General features: G+C 33.3%; 1 protein-coding gene across 4 annotated transcripts in view; it reads left to right on the top strand.

The window, feature by feature from the left end:
* The window catches only part of CPSF6 (cleavage and polyadenylation specific factor 6), a 29,136-nt gene extending 23,936 nt beyond the window's left edge, over positions 1–5,200 (top strand). For all 4 annotated transcript variants that reach the window (XM_068561146.1, XM_068561147.1, XM_068561148.1 and 1 more), the window contains one exon: positions 4,587–5,200. The gene's annotated coding sequence lies outside the window, so the exon portion shown is untranslated. The remainder of the gene's footprint in view (positions 1–4,586) is intronic.
* Positions 5,201–18,180: the final 12,980 nt, after the last annotated feature.

Here is an 18,180-nt window from a genome sequence, read left to right on the forward strand (position 1 = left end):
CCATACCAAAATTCCCATGTTTTGTTTGTGCATTAATCAGAATTGAGTTGTAATATTGTTATGTGCCTTCATCCAAGCAAAATTTTACTTAAGCATTTCCAGTGCAAAAAATTCTGTTATCCTGGAATATTGTACCTTTGCTATACCAAACAGTATTTATTGTGAACATAGACGTGAATAAATGGGTAGGGACTGGGATTAAATATATCTGAGTGAAAAACTTTTTTGAGCAAATAAAAAATATCTGCACATTTAATCACCATCATAATGAGGTCTATTGACCTTTTTTAGAAGTTTTAAAATATGAGTCCTTTTGAACTTTCATGTAAATCTTAAATGGACTGAATGGAATAAGAGTAACTTGGAAGCTAAAGTGAATGTCAGTAGTAAGTCTGTATACAAATAAAACAATAATGTAATCTATTATTAAAGTGATGATGAATGGCTAAAAGGGCGAGTTCTTAATTTAACTGGAAACTTAAATGATGTTGGCAAGCTGTTAATGTCTGTCCCATCTTAATTTTTTTGTGTGTTTGAACTGTTGGTAATGTTAATTACATTCTCTCATTTAAAAAATGTATTAGTTTTTCTAAAAGCATTTAATATCTAAGTTCAAATATATAATATTTTAATGGGAATATCGGTATTGTAAATTTCAGCATGTAAATATATTGTGCTTCATATTCTGTAATTTCTGCCTCTATTCTCAGACCACTCTGAGCAAAACAAAAGTAGTTCAGTGTTTTAAGATTATATGCTTTTTACAGAAATAATTTTGTTTTCATAGTTGTTTTCTTTTGTGTTCCTCTTATTATTTGCTGGGAACAACCCTACTCAGCAGATTTCTGTTAACAGTTCCACTTTTCTTTGTATACTGAAGAGTAATGAAATGAAATTATTTTTTTAAATACTCTTTATTCATGCTTTTTCTCTCTCTGACATATGATGTTTTACACATTCTCAAATCATTATCCATTCCTTTGATAGATTTTAAGCATCATGTACGGGGTATATAGGTTAAGTAACTATACTTTCCTTTGCTGTATGATTACTTTTCTCCTATCACAAATACCATGATCTTAGATTTTGTTGTCATTGCACAGAATTTAGGGTGTTTTGCATTCCTTATTCAGTTTATAGCTTTGCATTAATTTTGGGGGGAAAAAAAGCCAAAAGAATCAAAAGTTCTTGCATAAGTGTTAAGATGTTTTTATCTCCTCAAGAGTTAGTGTTACTTTGAGTCTTATGTGAAAATTAAATTCTTCTAATTATCTGATGAATGATACTGGTGGTAATGAGATTTAAAAATTATTTCTGCAACTCTTAAGTCATCTGAGATCTGACTAATACTGTCCAGCCCTGTGTTTATGGTTTCCCTATATATCCTAACTGCTTCATCTGGATATGCCAGCTCTCACTTTTTTCGCTCTAATTTTCCTTGCTTTTAGTGTTATTTGCAAAACCTGCCTGACTACACAGTTGTGTTAATTAAAGTGAGAAGAGGGTAAGAAGTGATCCTAGAATGGATGTATAGTGTGTGTTTTGCTCACTGTGGTTTAAGAATACGGTTTTGTTTACAAATGATTAATGTTCCCTGTTTAAAAAAAAAAAATCAGTGCCAATGTGAGTCACCTTGATCTCTCACCTTCATCTCAGTGTGAAATTTATTACCATTGTTTTAGCTTGTAAATTAGATTGTTTGAATAAATAATGATATGAATGAATAGTTAGCATTGTTTAAAGGAAATCTAATAACCAAAAAAGGAGTAAGGGTGTCACATATGCTGTCCAAATTTACTAATTTGCCTTGGTGGTAGCATGTTTTAACTCTCACAGTGAAATCTAAATCACACAGCAGCTTATTTTGAAATGTCCATTTTGTCAAATTTTGGGGGCAAAGCTGGGTATTCTTTAACTGTGAAGTTTATTTCTACTATTTAGTGAACTGCCTAGAGCAACAATCCTGTATATGTTTTATAGTGTAATGAAATGCGTTAGTTAAAATGAGGTAAGTACTATCTCCAGAGGTGCAAAGATGAAAGTACGAAATGTTTTGGTAGTAAGGGAGTTTTTTTGTAAACATCTACAACAAACAGGATTTTGTGTAGTATGTTCTAGTCAATGCAAGAAGGGATTTTGATTTTGAAGAGTTCACTTGTATTTAGATACTTCTAGTTCTTTTGCCCACTTCATCTCCTTTCCTCTCATTAAGAAAAAAGTGAATTTTATTATACTGCGTTAATAAAAGTATATCTCTAAAATTATATTAGAATCCTTCTAATTCAGTGTATTAATGTGAAAACCTGTAAAAGATCCATATCTAATATATATTTGAATCTTTTACTTGAAAGGTGAATTAACTGATACCAATAAATTTGCTTGGATAAGTTTTCTAACAGAAACACTTGTAATTTGAGTTGTTAGTATTGACTGGATCTTGCATTATCTCAAAATGCAGGTGCTTCTCTGTATTGAAATTTTAACTTAGTGCTCGCTTTATATACTTCATTAAAGAGCCATAGATTGTCTGTCTTAGTTTTTTTAACAACTGCTTACATAGATCTTCCTTCTATAACTGATAGCTAAAGCAAGAAATTGTGTGGCTTTGACAGTATAGATTTGACCACATGGTATTCTGAAAACATGACCGTTGAATGTATTTGTCACTTTAAGCTTCTTTTTGATATCTTTGTTCATGTAGATTTCTACTTAGAAACTTGAGACTATAATATGGAATTGGGTTATTGGAAATGGGTTGTATTGCCTTCAAATTTGCTTTTTCTTTTTCTTTTTTTTTTTTAAGATTGTAAAATTTTGTATTTCCAAATGGATAAATGTAAAGTGTTTAGAAATAGAAATAAAAACTGTCAGATTATCCCCCAGATTTTGTCTGTATGGTGAAAATTAGAGACTTATTAATAGTAAAGATCTATCTATAAGGCAAAAGATAAGTGCATTCATCCTAAAGATATGTGTTGTAATTTCACAAGCAGGATTCTTTACCTAAAATGTAGTAAAAATTCTCCATTGGAGTGATATAAAATTGCAGTGTATGCTATGTTTTTTTGGAAGGGTTGGGTATTTTTGTTTTGCTCACTGTGACTTAACTTTTCCCTCTTATTTAAATCCCTTCCAGCATGACAAAATAATTAGGGAGATAACATCCTTTTGCAATAAGATTTATGAATTTCCCATTAATCTATTTTTTCAGATTAGAACATATGCCTTGTCTCTCTTTAATACTTCAATGCCAGTTTTTTAAAGTATATTGCAAAGTAGTAAAGATAAAATGTGTGAAAACTACCTTTCTAGATTTTTTTCCATGAAATAATTCCACCAAAAGTTTTATCAGCATAAGATAGAATACAATGAAAGGTAACATTAGAAATGGCTTAAGTATCTATTTGAAAAATATGGGCAAATTAAAAACTATTTAAAAGTCCAGGATTATAACATCTGCTTTTTCCTTTTGTAGTTGTAAAATTTAATTTTTTCTGCTAGGCATTGTGAATGCATATGTGTACTGTTGCTCTTAAGATGCTTATACCCTAATTGAGGAGGAAAGGACATAGAAGAAAATTTATAGTTGTGACAATATTAATTACTCTTAATTGTAGAGCAAAAAGTATTTTTCAGTTACTTTTATGGAAGACTATCACTAAACATTGTGCCCTTTTGCCTCTTACATCATATTATTGAAACACTCTCTTGGAATTTATATTTTAAATATCTGGTGTTTCAAGTGATCACTTATATCCACGTTAATTGAATGTTTCTTTTGTGAACCTCTACCTGAAGTTTGCATATTTATGTATTCCTGAAATTTTAGGTTATCTCATTTATTGGGGTTTTTTTTCTTTATGTGAGTTTTCAATGAAATTTATCATCGTAGGTTCCCATTTAGCTTGTTTTGGCTTAGTTTATATACTTACATTAGATATTTCAGTGTAGGTGGAATAGAGGGACGGTAATGTTATAAAGTTGTATATGTCTAAAGATTTGTACGTGGATGTCATTATATTTATTTAAATGTGCATACTGAGCTTATATTTATAAATTTTGTAACATGGAGGACCGTTTGATTTATAACATTTGCAGAAGTTCCTGTATGTCAAATAAATACAACTAATTTGTAAAATAATTTATTGCATTTATATTCAGTTCTCATTTAATTGTTTATGAGTTACATAGAATTTATGTGGATGAATGAAAATATTTACATTAAAATCATCCAAGCGTTTTTCCATTTATTTTTGTAGTACGCATACTTTAGAAAATGACTTATAAATGTTTCCATCTTCACAGAAACAGTAGCTGCTACATTTTCATTTCTGTTTCAGTCATTAAATTTATAAGGCAATACTATTTAAGAAGAATGAAATCAGAATGTCTCAGTTTTAATCATCACATAAATTTGGGAGCGTTTCTCCATCGCAAAGGCAGCTACTGTTTCAGTTAATTCTTATTTTGTGTTAGAATACATAACAGTGTAGATGCACGACTTGTGTATGTATAGTTAAGCCAGCATTTTTCTGTGTATTATGGGGAATAGCAAAATCTACATCATAAATTTTGACACATTACAGCTGAAGGAAGAGGAACACCTTCCAAGACAAAACAGTCTTCATGGGGGAAAAATGACGCTTGTCCAGCAGTTTGCTTCTTGTGATTGAACTGAACCTGTAAGGATTCATGGATAAAATGAACAGGAATAGATCTGAATAAAGCAAATCTGCATAAATGGTAACCAGTAGCTCTACTTTTATTTTTTATGTTGCTTACCTGTTTTATTTGAAGGAAACCTGTGTGATTTAAAAAGTTATAGCTTTTGCAACTTTATTACTGGTTATATACATTTAGCCATTATAATGTGCAAGCAATTGGAGAAAAACGTCAAGTAAATGCTTGTTTTATAGTAGTTTGTTCTTGTTAAAAATGTTCATATGATAATGTCTGTAAACAGCACCACTTTGATTACAATAGATGTAGTGTTGTAATAAACTGTTTAATGGGGCTGATGTGTAAAGCTGTTCAAGTTATTTGATGTTTACACCTCAGGGAAAGTCTTGTGTTCAGCAATATCTAAAGATAATGTTACTATGACATTTATACTGTCCTTTAAAAAAACATTGCAATAGCATTTTTGGATATGCATCAATCTAATCTTGCGTTCAGTGAATTAAACATACTAATTAAGTGTCTCTTGCCCTTGATTTTGATATTAGAATAGGTGATTACATGGGTATTTAATATTTCTATATTCTGCTTTTCTAGCTGTTTTTACCTAGTTAAGCTTGTGACTTTGCTGAATGGTATGTAAACTTGTAAAAACTGAAATTTCACAACATAACAATCCAGTCATTGTGTTAGGGGTCAACAAAGATTTTGTGGTTTTAACATTTTAGTAAAAACCCACACGTGATTTGCTACAGTAATGAAGCTTAATTACAACACAGATGTACTGAAACACTTAATTGTAAACTGCTAGCATTGAAGAAATATTTTGACAGTTCTGATTTGATGCGGCAGTTATTTGCTATTTTATATTGATAGTGCTTATGGTTTATTTTTGAAGCCATGGGCAACGTAAATATAGGCAGCCGTGCAGCAGACAAATGTGAGTAAAGAAAGCCTTAGTTTTATTTTCCAGTTACAGGAAATAGATTTCTGAAGGTTGTGATGTTTATTAACATTGGGTTGTATTCTCCTATATGTGTAATAGGAGATTATAGGTGTACCTATCTCCACAGTTTAAGGAGTTCTGTGTATTCATGCAACCTATTAATTCATGCTGAAGTTACCTAATCAAAGATTTTTTTCAAACCTGCCTTGCATATAAGCCCACATTAAAAGCACCTGGCTAGCATGTGTTCTTAATTGTAAAATTAGCATAGGCAGAGTGTCAATTTGATTAGACATTTTTATAGAAAGTTCATTTGAATCATTACTTCAGGAATTTGAGTTAAAATCCTTAAGCAAGTTAATTTGTTTTTAATGTTTTAAAAATCTGATTATCTTTGAGAGCTCTTCTGACAATACACTTTCTTTCTTTTTTTTTTTTTTTTTAACGTATAGCCAAATTTTAGGACGTTGCTTATTTAGGCACCCTAAATATTATGTAAGTGCAACCTTAGAAGCCCTTCAGAGAACTGCAGTTCTTTACTTTCATGTTGTCCACCATCATACCAGTTCCTGCAGAATTAGCTGTTTTAAATTATCCATATTATTGCCAGCTTTATTTTAAAACATTTTGTGGTTAGAGTATTTGTGCATGGAATCATTGGTGTTTATCAGAACTGTTTGCTCTCAGAAATGATTTTTTAAGTGTTCTATCTTGTTGAAAATGCAGTTGCCTTTTTAACATTTGGGAGTTGTATCAAAATCCGTTTTCTTTGTGTATAGATACTGTTAGTTTTTGTTATTTCTTAGATTTTTTTATATTACAATGCTGTAATGCGAAGGAGTATGGACATAAATATATTACAAGGGAATTAGTTAATAGTAAGCTTAAAAGGTAAGTAAATGTCCATGAGGATACAATTTTCTCTGAACAATTTAAAAATGGAATCATAAAAATCTTAACCGTGCTTGAACTTGAAATGAAAGCTGGAAATTTTGTACTAATTAAATCCTTCATTTACCTTTTCATTTTTTTTTTTTTTTTTTTTTATCAGTGGAACCCTTTAATTGCTCATACTATATCATTCTTCTCCCTACTTGGCTGATTTCATTACATGACTTGTTGCAGACAATGTGAGTGTACTAGAATTGTTTGCTGTTAGTCTATTATAAGTTATCAGAAGGGAATAACTTTTTGATTTGATCAATTTTTGCAAAGTCTTTCTCTATCTGATACATGAATATATGGCAGTGAAGGTGAAAATGCAAGCTATGTTTTATTCTTCATATCCCTTTTTTTTTTAATGGGCTGATGTTATTTGAAAAAAATTTTTTTAAATGTTTAAAAACAATCCAAAGAGATAAATCTCTACATAGACACCAAAAAAAAAAAAAAAGAGTCCCAGAGATCTTTTCATTTCTTCTTAATAATAATTATAGTGGATATGAAAACAAAACTGAATTTAATTTTAAACCATAGCACTTGTTAGTGCTATGCCATCACATTCCTTTCAGCCGGTAAAGTTATGAATGAGTGATGCAGCACCTGAATGGTATTGCTTTTGAAGCAGTACTTTGAATTGAATGTGCTTCTTTTGGTTAATGGACATAGGTTTTGGAAAGGATATTCCAGTATAAATTTATAAGTGTTTATTTTGTCAATTTTTATAAGCAAGATTTGGAGTAAGTTACAGTGGCTAGTGATCATAGTTTAGCCATTTACCTAGAATATTCTTAAGCAGTTAACTACAGTTTGGAGTTCACAAAAAACTTATGGATTGTAGCTTAAGGTATTACTTTCAGTTAATTCTCCTGTGGAGAATATTGCTTTGTTTTCTACTAGATTAAGGTCAGTTCTTAAAATAAACATGGAGATTTTAATGAATGTTGTATAACATTTTATAGTGAGGGGGAAAAATTGTTGGAAGGGTAAAGACTTTCTTTCCCTTATGTATTTAAATGTGCCAATAACCTAAATACATACTGTTTTATACGATGAGATGCTACTACAAGACTTTCTGTTGGCGTGCTCTTGACATTTTGGTTTTCATACCTGAATAATCATTGCGTTTTCTGTATCTTGTAAAATGGCTTCACTTTTGTGTTTTAAGCTTCAGCTTGTTATTTTAAGAGGAAGTTTATGTTCTATTTCTTTACTGAGAATACAGTATTGAGATCCTAGCTGTTTTACAGATAACTGCCTTTTAAATTTTATTCATTAAGTTCATTTGCATCCCATAGCCATCTGTAATATTTCCCGTAGTTGTATGTACTTTAAGTGCACGCTTACCCATTGTACACATTAGACATTTTTGTGCTAAAATATATTAAGTGGGATTTTTGTAGCAAAGCATTTTTCTGTTTTTACAGTGTGTGTGTGTTGTTTTTTATGTTAACCTTCAGTTTAAACACTGGTGTATTTTATTTTTTAGCAACTTGACTCTTAGAAGCCTTAGACTAATTTTTTAATAAATATTCAACCAAAAATTATAAATTTATTAAGATGTGGCCTTACATATAGCATTCCCTGTGTTTGTAATATGAGATTTTTGATTTAGAGAACTCAAAAGATTGAGGATTAAAGTATCTTATTGTAAGTTGAAATAGAAAATGTGTTAAAATGTCTAGGCTTCTGGGAGGAAGTTCTTATACTCTTCTTTCTTGGTATTAGAAAGAAGCAATATGAATTTCTATGAATATTCAAAATATTCAGGCAGTTGTATCTTGTTCAGATTGATTTAGGTTTGTCTTAACCAATTTCTTTAAAATTTCAGGTTGTTGGCATTCACTCTGAGTATGCAGCTACTATGGTTTTTGTATGGGACATATAAACACTTCGTTAGGTATAGACAGATTTTAATGTTTTAAAGACTTCCTGCTATATTAATTAGCATATTGTAATGGGAGTTTTTTAAAATATTAGGTGGAGTTTAATTGAAGTCACACAAATCTTGAAGTGGTATCTGCAGATAATAAATACTATGGAGAGTTTTTCCTGTGGGAGTATCCTAAAACTCCGCCATGGGTGTAAATGTTTTACATTAATTTCATAATTGGACAGACCCTGCATTTAGTGAAAACATTTCATTTTGAAGATGTGTTCTTTTTGTCTCATTGTTACTGCGTAACACTTCTCAGCATTCTGTAAGTTAAATTATTTTAAAATGGTGAATTCATGTTTATTTTTTTACTTTGAAAATTGTAGTACTCAGGTGGTATTTAATGGGAAAGGATCCTTTGGGGTAAATCATAATGTATTCTAAGGAATGCATCTATAACATTGACTTTAGCCTTAAAGAAAGGTCTATTATTCCTTCTTCCTCTTCATTCCATGGTATATTAGCAAAGTAGTTTACAGCCTTGTACAGCCTTACAAAGTTGTTTTACAATTTTTAATCGAAAGCCCTTAACAAAAAACTGTATCATATTACCAGTATACATGCATTACTGAACCATGGTTTGTAAATAATTTGACTAATACCAGAAGACCAAAGAAAGTCTTAAAATTTTAGCTATTGACTCTATGGTGACTTCACAATAAGATTTCTGTGCAAAAGGTAAGGTGATGTTTGATCAAATAAACATCTTTTTGGTGTCCCTGAGAACTAGACTTCCATATTAGCTTCTATTAAAAAGCTCATCCCATTTTATTAAAATGTTTGTAATTGCAATTTTGTGTTTAATGTTTACTTTCTGTCTTTTCTTTCTTTAGCATTTAGGTGACTGTTCAGCAGTTTGCTATATGGCCATTGTTGGCCTTTAAACTGCACTAGTAATGAGCATGGTATTTATCTTGTATTGAAAATAAAACACAGTTTTTATAATACTTTGCAGTTTGTCTTGTTTGTTTGATTTATAATTTGTTAACCATTGTGTATGGTGTGAATAATTCATATCTAATTGCAATATGCAGTATAACAGAAATAGTACTGTTTGTATTTTATCTTTAAGCCAGCCTCCTAGATACCGGTCATTTTCTTTTGTATTGGCATTTTGGTGGTCTTTAAAGCAGATGATATCTGACTAAAATTAGGATTTAGAAACCTAAAAGATTTCTAGGCTGCTTTATTTTTAAGTCTAAGATTCAGAAAACATTTGTCTAATTTTAGAGGATTATTAACCTTACTAGACTTTAATCAAGTAAAAATGTTTCTAGGTTGCAGCAAAAATATTTCATACTGGCTTTGAAGTAATATAGAGTACTTTTTTAAACAGTAACAAATTATGATTTCAATAAAGATTTGTGTGCCAGGTGTTAAATCAGGCCCCAGATTTCTCATCTGTATGATTCAGTGTATGTTGAAGGTAGCAATTCTGAACAGTTGAAATAACGATATAAGAAATAAATGACCATTACTAGGATCTCTTTCCGCGACCCCATTAAAATTGTGCTTGAGGTTTTATTAGTTTCGCTAATACTCTTTGTTATATGTTTACATTTTAAAGAGGATTGTTGTGTTCATTGATCCTCACTTGCATTGAGTTAATTGAGTCTCTTGAAGAGTATTTGAAAGAAAAGATTATTGGGAACATCTTTTAATCAGGTGCTACACAAAACTTAATAGGAGTCAGTCAAGGCCTGATTTGGTGAAAGAGGGAGCTTTTTAACAAAGGATTTGTAAGGGAATTCCCTGGCGGTCCAATACTTAAAACTCCGCACTTCCACTGCAGGGGCACAGGTTCGATCCCTGGTCAGGGAACTAAGATCCCTGCAAACCGTGTGGCACAACCAAAAAATAATAAAGGATTCGTAGACAGAATTTTACCAGTCTTCTAGTTTTAATTCCAAAAATAAATGATATTAGAAATGGTTTCCAATGCTGTCTTGTCTTGTATCTTTGTTTCTCTTTTATATTTTACTAACAGAGTTCTTGAATTTTCATGTTATATCAATTCCAGTCATTTGCTATTTTCAGTGTTAGATAAGGAATATATATATATATTTTTAAAACCTTTCAAAAAACCTATAGCTTATAGGAAAACTTGAGAAAATAGTTTACTTCCTTAAGTTACACCGAGTCTTGAAGAAGGAATAAGATTTAACTTGGGGAAAAGGGAAGGGGAGTACCTTCTAGGCAAAGGGAGGTTTGCACAAAAGGCCTTTTGGTATGAGGGAGCGTATTAGGAAGAATACTGGTTTGACTGAAGTAGGGAGTGTAGAACATGGCCTGTGTGTGGGGCTCAAGAAACAGACAAGGACCAAGACTCTGCAGGGCTTGTAAATCACCCTAAAGATTGTCCCAGGAATGATGTGGCATCATTGAAGTGTCTGTAGTGTCAAAGCATTTCTGAAAGCTTCTTGGCTGCACATTAAATCAGGTAAAGAATAGATGAGGTAAACCAGTGAAACTATTACAAGAGCCCTTTGACTAGAGAGATAGTGGGAATAATAGTGGTAGAGAAAAGTTGATTTAGTGAAAGACTTGAGACAAAACTGGTAATAACTGTGAAAGTTTGGAAGGATGATGTTTAGAGCCTAGTGGTATGTCATTGCCTGAGGTGGGAAACGTTGGAAAAAGATGGAGAGACACTGAATTTAATGCCTTTGAGATCCAAGAAATAGCAAGTAGTCATGTATCTAATAGTTATATGGTTTTGGAGTTTAGAAGACATGTGGATTAAAGCCATAACTTTGTAGTAACAATTAAAAGAAGAAACTAATGAGGAGAGTCTTCATCATTTTTCACTTTAATGGCTGTCAACCCAGCTGCAGAATAGAATCATCCATGTCCTCATTGTTTTTGGGGGGGTTGGAGGGACTGCTATCAGGATTTATTACATGTTTGATTTTTTATATTCTGCATATAAATGATATCATAGGGTACTTGTCTGGCTTATTTTACTTAGCATATGCTCAACGTCCATCCATGAGCATTTTTTAAAGATTGCTGTTGTACCTATTATCTCGATAGAGTTTCTTACCCTGTCGAATACACAAGGTGGTTTTCTCCTTTTACAAGTGAGCCAACAGGCTCTGAGGGGTTATGGCTAGCAGAATGGTGAGTTGAAGTTAGAGTAGGTTTACGACTGCAAAGCCACACAGCTTGTGTGCTGAATGGTTATCAAACTAAGCCCCCACTGCCTTTAAGTGCTAAATTAAAAAGCTTTATTGATAGCTGTAAGCATTTAGGAGTATATTACTTTAAAATGTTCATTTCTGGGACTTCCCTGGCTGTCCAGTGCTTGGGACTCCGCCGTTCCAATGCGGGGGGGGAGTGGGGGGGAGGTGCAGGGTTTAGATCCCTGGTCAGGGAGCTAAGATCCCACATGCCGTGCAGTGCGGCCAAATAAAACAAAAATGTTCATTTCCACAAATACTGAGCATACCTGTTCTGTAAAATATACTGTGCTGTATAGGACGGGCCATAGCAACTCAATTGTATCTTGTTATTTTTATTTAAAAAAATATTTCATATTAATAGTTGTACAGGTTCTACTGACATAATTACTATAGCTATCCTATTAGATATAAGATCAGTGAGTAACATTTGTGGAAATGTTAATTTAACATTGTGGGAAATTTTGGCATTGACTCAGGAATTGGGCCGCACCCCAGTGCAGTAGAGAAACTCGAGTATCACTGTGTACCACTTTAGTTCTTTTTCCCCTGAAACTGGTAAGTCATTTTACATTCCTCTTTCTTCAGCTTTTCCCAAGTAAGGGAGAAAATGAAAACACAAAATGCTGGAATCTAACTTAACCTGAGAACATGCTCACTTTATTAGAAAGTGATTTGCAGACTGAAGACTGGAGCTAATGGTTATTCGCTGAATTTAGTGATGGCTGGCTTTTCACAGTTAATAGTAGTATATCCATTGTAAACATTTGTTGAAATCATTTTTAGGCATCTCAGAAATTGTTTCGGGATGGCTGGCAACCAACATGCTGTGTATATCTACACACTGGGAAACTGCCTACCTATAAACTTCTGTGGTAATCAGTTTTATGTTGTCCTTGGCTTTCTAAATGATCCGAGTATGTAGATGAACACTAAAGGGAGGAGGGAGATAAATGGCACAACTCCTCACCCCTGGGTGAGGTAACCTGAAGGTACCTTTTACCAGTTGTTTCGCGTGCTTACGTGAGTGTTGAGGATGGAACACGCCCTCTTATTAGAAGTTGATCAGTTGAACATAAATAGGCAGATAAAATGGGGTCATAAATGAAGATTTTTAATTTAAAATTTTATTATTCCTTACATCCTTCTTAGTCTTCTGTGTCTCTTCCCTAACTTTTGAATTGTGGGGTACTCCCAGGAGGTTTAGCCTCCCTGCATTCCTTGGTGCTCTTTTCCTGTCTCATGGCTCTAAGTATTAATATGCTGTCAGTTTCTAAATTTATATTTCCGATTCAGACCTTTTTCTCAAACTGGAGACGTAAGTGTCTACCGACATCTCTACTTGAATATCAAACAGGCATCCCAAACATAACATGCCAAGGCTGAATTCTTTCATCCTCACCCATTCCCCACCACCTGCTCAGCCCACAGTCTTCCTTAACAGCTAACAACATCATTTCAAATGCTTAGGGTCAAAACTTGAAATTATTGACTCTTCTCACACCCCATATCCAGTACATCAGGAAATCTTTTTGTCCACCATCAGAAAATACCTAGAATCTGACAGCCCATTACTGCTTGCACTACGTTCATTCTTTGCCTGTATTACTGCAATGATTCCTAACAGCTCTCCGTGCTTTCTGCTCCTGCCTCTCTACAGTCTGTTCTTAGCACAGCTGTCAGAGCTTCTGTGGTTTCTGTTCAAAATCCTGCTATGGCTCCCCATTTGTACTAGAGTAGAACTCCAGTCCTTAAAAGGTTCCTCCGTGACTTGGCTCCTATTACCTGTCTAACCAGACCTCCCAGTACCTTTCCCCATGCTCGCTGCATTCCAGCCATTCTCGCCTCCTCTTTTGGCCATGCCACGTGGCTTGTGGGATCTTAGTTCCCCCACCAGGGGTTGAACCTGGGCCCTCGGCAGTGAGAACTCAGAGTCCTAACCACTGAACTGCCGGGGAATTCCCCTGGCCTCCTTTTTCAAACAGTCCAGGCATACTCCTCTCTCTTAGCCTTTGTATGGGCCGTTTTCCTTGCTTGGAATGCTTTGGATATCTGCATGACAGTGTCATTTTAATGAGATTTATTTTCACCTTTCTGTTGAAGAATGGAACCCAATATCTCCCTTAGTTCTGCTTTATTTTTCTATGTGTTACCTAACACAATATATGTTGTTACCTAGCACAATATGTTATCTTTGTTGTCTCTTTGACTATAAGGCACATGAAAGCGTGGATCTTGTAAGTCCCAAGTGCCTACATAAGAGTATGGCACATAGATGTTCAGTAAATAATGAATGAATGTCCTTAAGGTTTAGGTCTACCACATTATCCTGTTAGCTTATGCTTATGGTAGTACAGTTGTAAGAGCTAATTCAGCATCTTTCAAATTGTAAAGTATATAACAAAAATTGCCATTTAAACCATTTTAAATATACATTTTAGTGGCATTAAGTACATTCACAATGTGCAGCCATTACCACTATACATTTCTAGAACATCCTAAACAAATTCCGTACCCACTAAACAGTAACTCCCCATTCCTGTCCCACTTCTAGCCCCTCCCTGGCAACCTCTACTGTACTTTCTATGAATTTGTGTGTCCTAGGTACATTATATAAGTAAAATTACACAATATTTGGTCCTATGTGCTGGCTTATTTCACTTAGCATAATGTTTTCAAAATGCAAATTGTAGCATGTGTTAGAATTTCATTACTTTTAAGACTGAATATTACGTTGTATGTATATACCACATTTTGTTTATCAATTCGTCAGTGGACATTTGGGTTGTTTCCACCTTTTGGCTGTGGTGAATAATGCTGCTGTGAACATTGGTGTACAAGTATCTGTTTGAGTCTCTTCTTGAAATTCTTTTAGATATATACCTAGGAGTGGAATTGTTGGATCATATGGTAATTCTATATTTAACTTTTTGAGGAACCCTGAAGCTTTTCCACAACAGCTGTACCATTTTATATTTCCACGAGCCATGCGTGAGAATTTCAGTTTCTCCACATTTTTACTAAACCTATTTTCCAGTTTTCTTCTAATAGCCATCTTGTTGGGTGTGAAGTATGACATTGTGAACTGTGATTTTTATTTAATTAATTTTTTTCCTGGAGTTCTATCAGTTTTTGCCTCATGTAGTTTGATATTCTGTTGTTAGGCACATACACATTAAGAATTGTTATGTCTTCTTGGAGAATGGACCCCTTTCTCATTGTGTAATGTCCCTCTTTATCAACTGTGATTTTTAAAGTGACTCATCTTTAGCCAGTCTTTCCAAAGCACTTAACGTAGTTTTCATTGAACCAATTGTGTTTGCACTCACATTTTATTGGTTTACATAGTGTTAAGTCATGAAATCACAGGAAAAAATACTATCGATATAGTTTAGGAACACACGCACTGAGTCTTATGTAATGTAATTAGTAAGCAGAAGTTCTTGGACATGAATGTTGTGTTAATAAGTCAGTTTTATAGAGGGACTGTACAGGTAGGTTATGTGGAGGGCATTTTAATTCTTATCATTGGGTATTCAGGTTATCTCACTAGACTTTTGACTTGTATAAAGGATATTATAATGAAAATCCTTACAAGTAAATCTAAATGCACATCTTTTCCAAAAAGTGTATTTTGGTGCTTGATTCAATAAGTATGAACAGTTGAGGTTTTTGACACATGAAGTTGCCCTCTGATTGACCTTCACCACAGCTGTATGTGAAAATGCGTATTTCTCCACATCCTTTTCAATAATGGGTGCTTTAAAAATTATCGATTTTAGAGGTGAAAATTGGCATCTTTTAAAATATTTTGTGATTTTTTTTACAGAGGCTTAATATTTTAAAATATTAGTGTGCTGCCATCTAGTGATAACTATGTAAGAAAAAAAAGGGTAAGTTGTAATTTAGTAAGTTCGTTTTATAATTGAGGAAACAGTTAAGTGTATGCATTCAGACCCAAAGTAATAACTAATTAAGGACAAACTCAAGAACTGAAAAATCCAAGCCAGGCTTTCATCCAAGAAAGATCTGAAGGATTCTTTTCTAATCCATTGTCCCCGTTAAGTCACAGCAATATAGTCAAACCAAAAGATCAGAGTAATAATGATAATATTCTGATGAAATCAGTTAATAAAACCTTTTTTATTTCCATCTTTATACTGAAAATACTTCTAAATTTTCTCAGTGCACATAATAAGGGTCATTTGAAAAGAAGGAATTTTGTACCTACATATTTTGTATTTACATATAGATTATTTATATGGAGAATATATTTAACATTTCTTTGAAAAGTATAGTATTCTAATGTCATTCTGAATAGAATTCTTGTGGTAGGTATAAGAGTGTGGGCTTAATTTTACATAGCTATATAATACTTTTTTTGTTTTTAACCCTAGGTGAAAAAGCCTATCTTTCTTTAGCGTTTGAGTGCCCACTCTGTGCTATACGTGGCATTCAGGAAGGGGACATAAGTCAAGGAATATTCTTTCTGCCCTTTGAGAGTCAGGAAATAAAGTAATTTATACTCAGTGAATACTCAAAATGACTGCCATGTGCAAAATACCATGAATACACAAAGAAAGAAAACCATGTGCTGTCTGGAAGAAAGCCATTGAAGAGACTAATATATGCTGGCCACTTTCCCAGGTGGTATTTTTAATGTAAGCATCAAATCAATTCCATTGGAGTTCCTCATTTTACAGGTGAGGAAACAAATTTAGGAAGATTCAATAGCAGAGTAGTAATCCACTTTAGGGTCAGAAGAGCAAATCTAGAGAATGTGACAGTGGGATTTACTGGTCATTACTTACAGAAGATAGGAGAGGGTATGAAAGATTCTACAGATAAATTATTAGAATCAAAAGGTTAGAAAACTCTGTGGGCACAACATCAATATTGAAACTAGATATAAAGTAGCTAGTTTTAAATCTAATAAAAGATGTGCAAGCCCTTTTGGAGAAAGTTTTAAACCTCTAATGGAAGGCGTTCATATAGACCCAAATCAATGGACATACCATGTTCATGAATAGGAAGATTTAATGTAAATATGGCCATTCCCTCCAAATTAACTTAGCATCAGTGCAAATCCAATTAAAATTCCAAGAGGTTTGTCAGGTCTTACTGGATATGACAATCTCGTTCTAAACTTTATGCGGAATTAAAAGCAAATGATAACCAAGAAAGAGAGGGAAGAGTTGCTCTGTCACATATCAAGGCCTGTAATAAGATAGTGCAGACTTTGTACATGAATAAATAAGTAGGTCATGGAACAATATAGAGGGACCAGAGACCACATATATATGAAAGATAGATTTTATGCGAAGATGGAAATTGCTATGGGTTATACTGAAATAGAAAAATGGGATCTACCTAATGTTAAATGTAAATATCAATTCTAGGTGTATTAAATGTGGACTTAGTGGGAGGGAGAGGCAAAGCTAGTCTATTAAGAAGAAAATATAGGAAATAACTTTATGACCTTGGATTAGAGAAGGATTTCTTAAGATACAAGTACAAATGATAAAGGGAAAGATTGATAAATGTGAATAAATTAAGAACTTCTGTTCATTAAAAGACACCACAGAGAGTGAAAAGAGAAGCCCCAAACTGGGGAAAGACACTTGGAACACATAAAACTGACAAAGGATTAATATCAAGAATATATAATAATAAAAAAAGGGCTTTTGTCGTAAGTGAAAAAAAAAAAAGAATATATAATAAACTACAGACCTATAAGAGAATGACAGAAACCCAGTAGAAAAATGGGCAACAGACATGAACTGATATTTCACACAAAAATATTCCATAAGTATATGAAATGATACCCAACTTCATTAGTAATCTAGGAAATGCATATTGAAATCACAGGTACCATTTCACACCTACTAGATTGGCCCCCCCAAAAAAAGTTTAATCAGTTCTAAATATTGGCTAGGAGATGGTGCAATGAAGTATACTGCTGGAAAGGGTGTGAATTGTTAAAACCACTTTGGAAAACAGTTTAGCATTACTTTGTAAAGTAAATGTGCATGTATACACCAGGGAAACTTGTATCTTTGTACTTGGAGGCATTTACAAGAATGTATATAGCAACATTATTTCCAATAGCAAAAAAACTGGAAACAGCTCAGATGCCCACCAACAACAGAGTAGATAAATAGCAGGGCATCCATAACAATGAAATACTACATAGTCTGGAAAGACAAGAACTCTAGCTGCACACAACACCATAAGTGAGTCTTAAAATTATATTGACTGGAAGAAGCAAGTCACAGAATTCACACAGTATTATTCTATTTATATGAAGTTCCAAGACAGGCAAAATTTTGAGTGTGTATTAGAGATTCCTATGTAAGGAAAACAACAGAAAAGTTCAAGGAAGTCATGAACAACATTTAGCATAGTAGTTCCGGAGGCAGGGAGGTAGAGGAATACAGTCAAGAGAGCATGCCACAGGAGGCTCCTAAGGTGGCATAATGTATTTGTTAATCGGAATGGTTGAC

Source organism: Eschrichtius robustus, chromosome 13 (assembly GCF_028021215.1).
Source record: "Eschrichtius robustus isolate mEscRob2 chromosome 13, mEscRob2.pri, whole genome shotgun sequence".
Taxonomy (NCBI): domain Eukaryota; kingdom Metazoa; phylum Chordata; class Mammalia; order Artiodactyla; family Eschrichtiidae; genus Eschrichtius; species Eschrichtius robustus.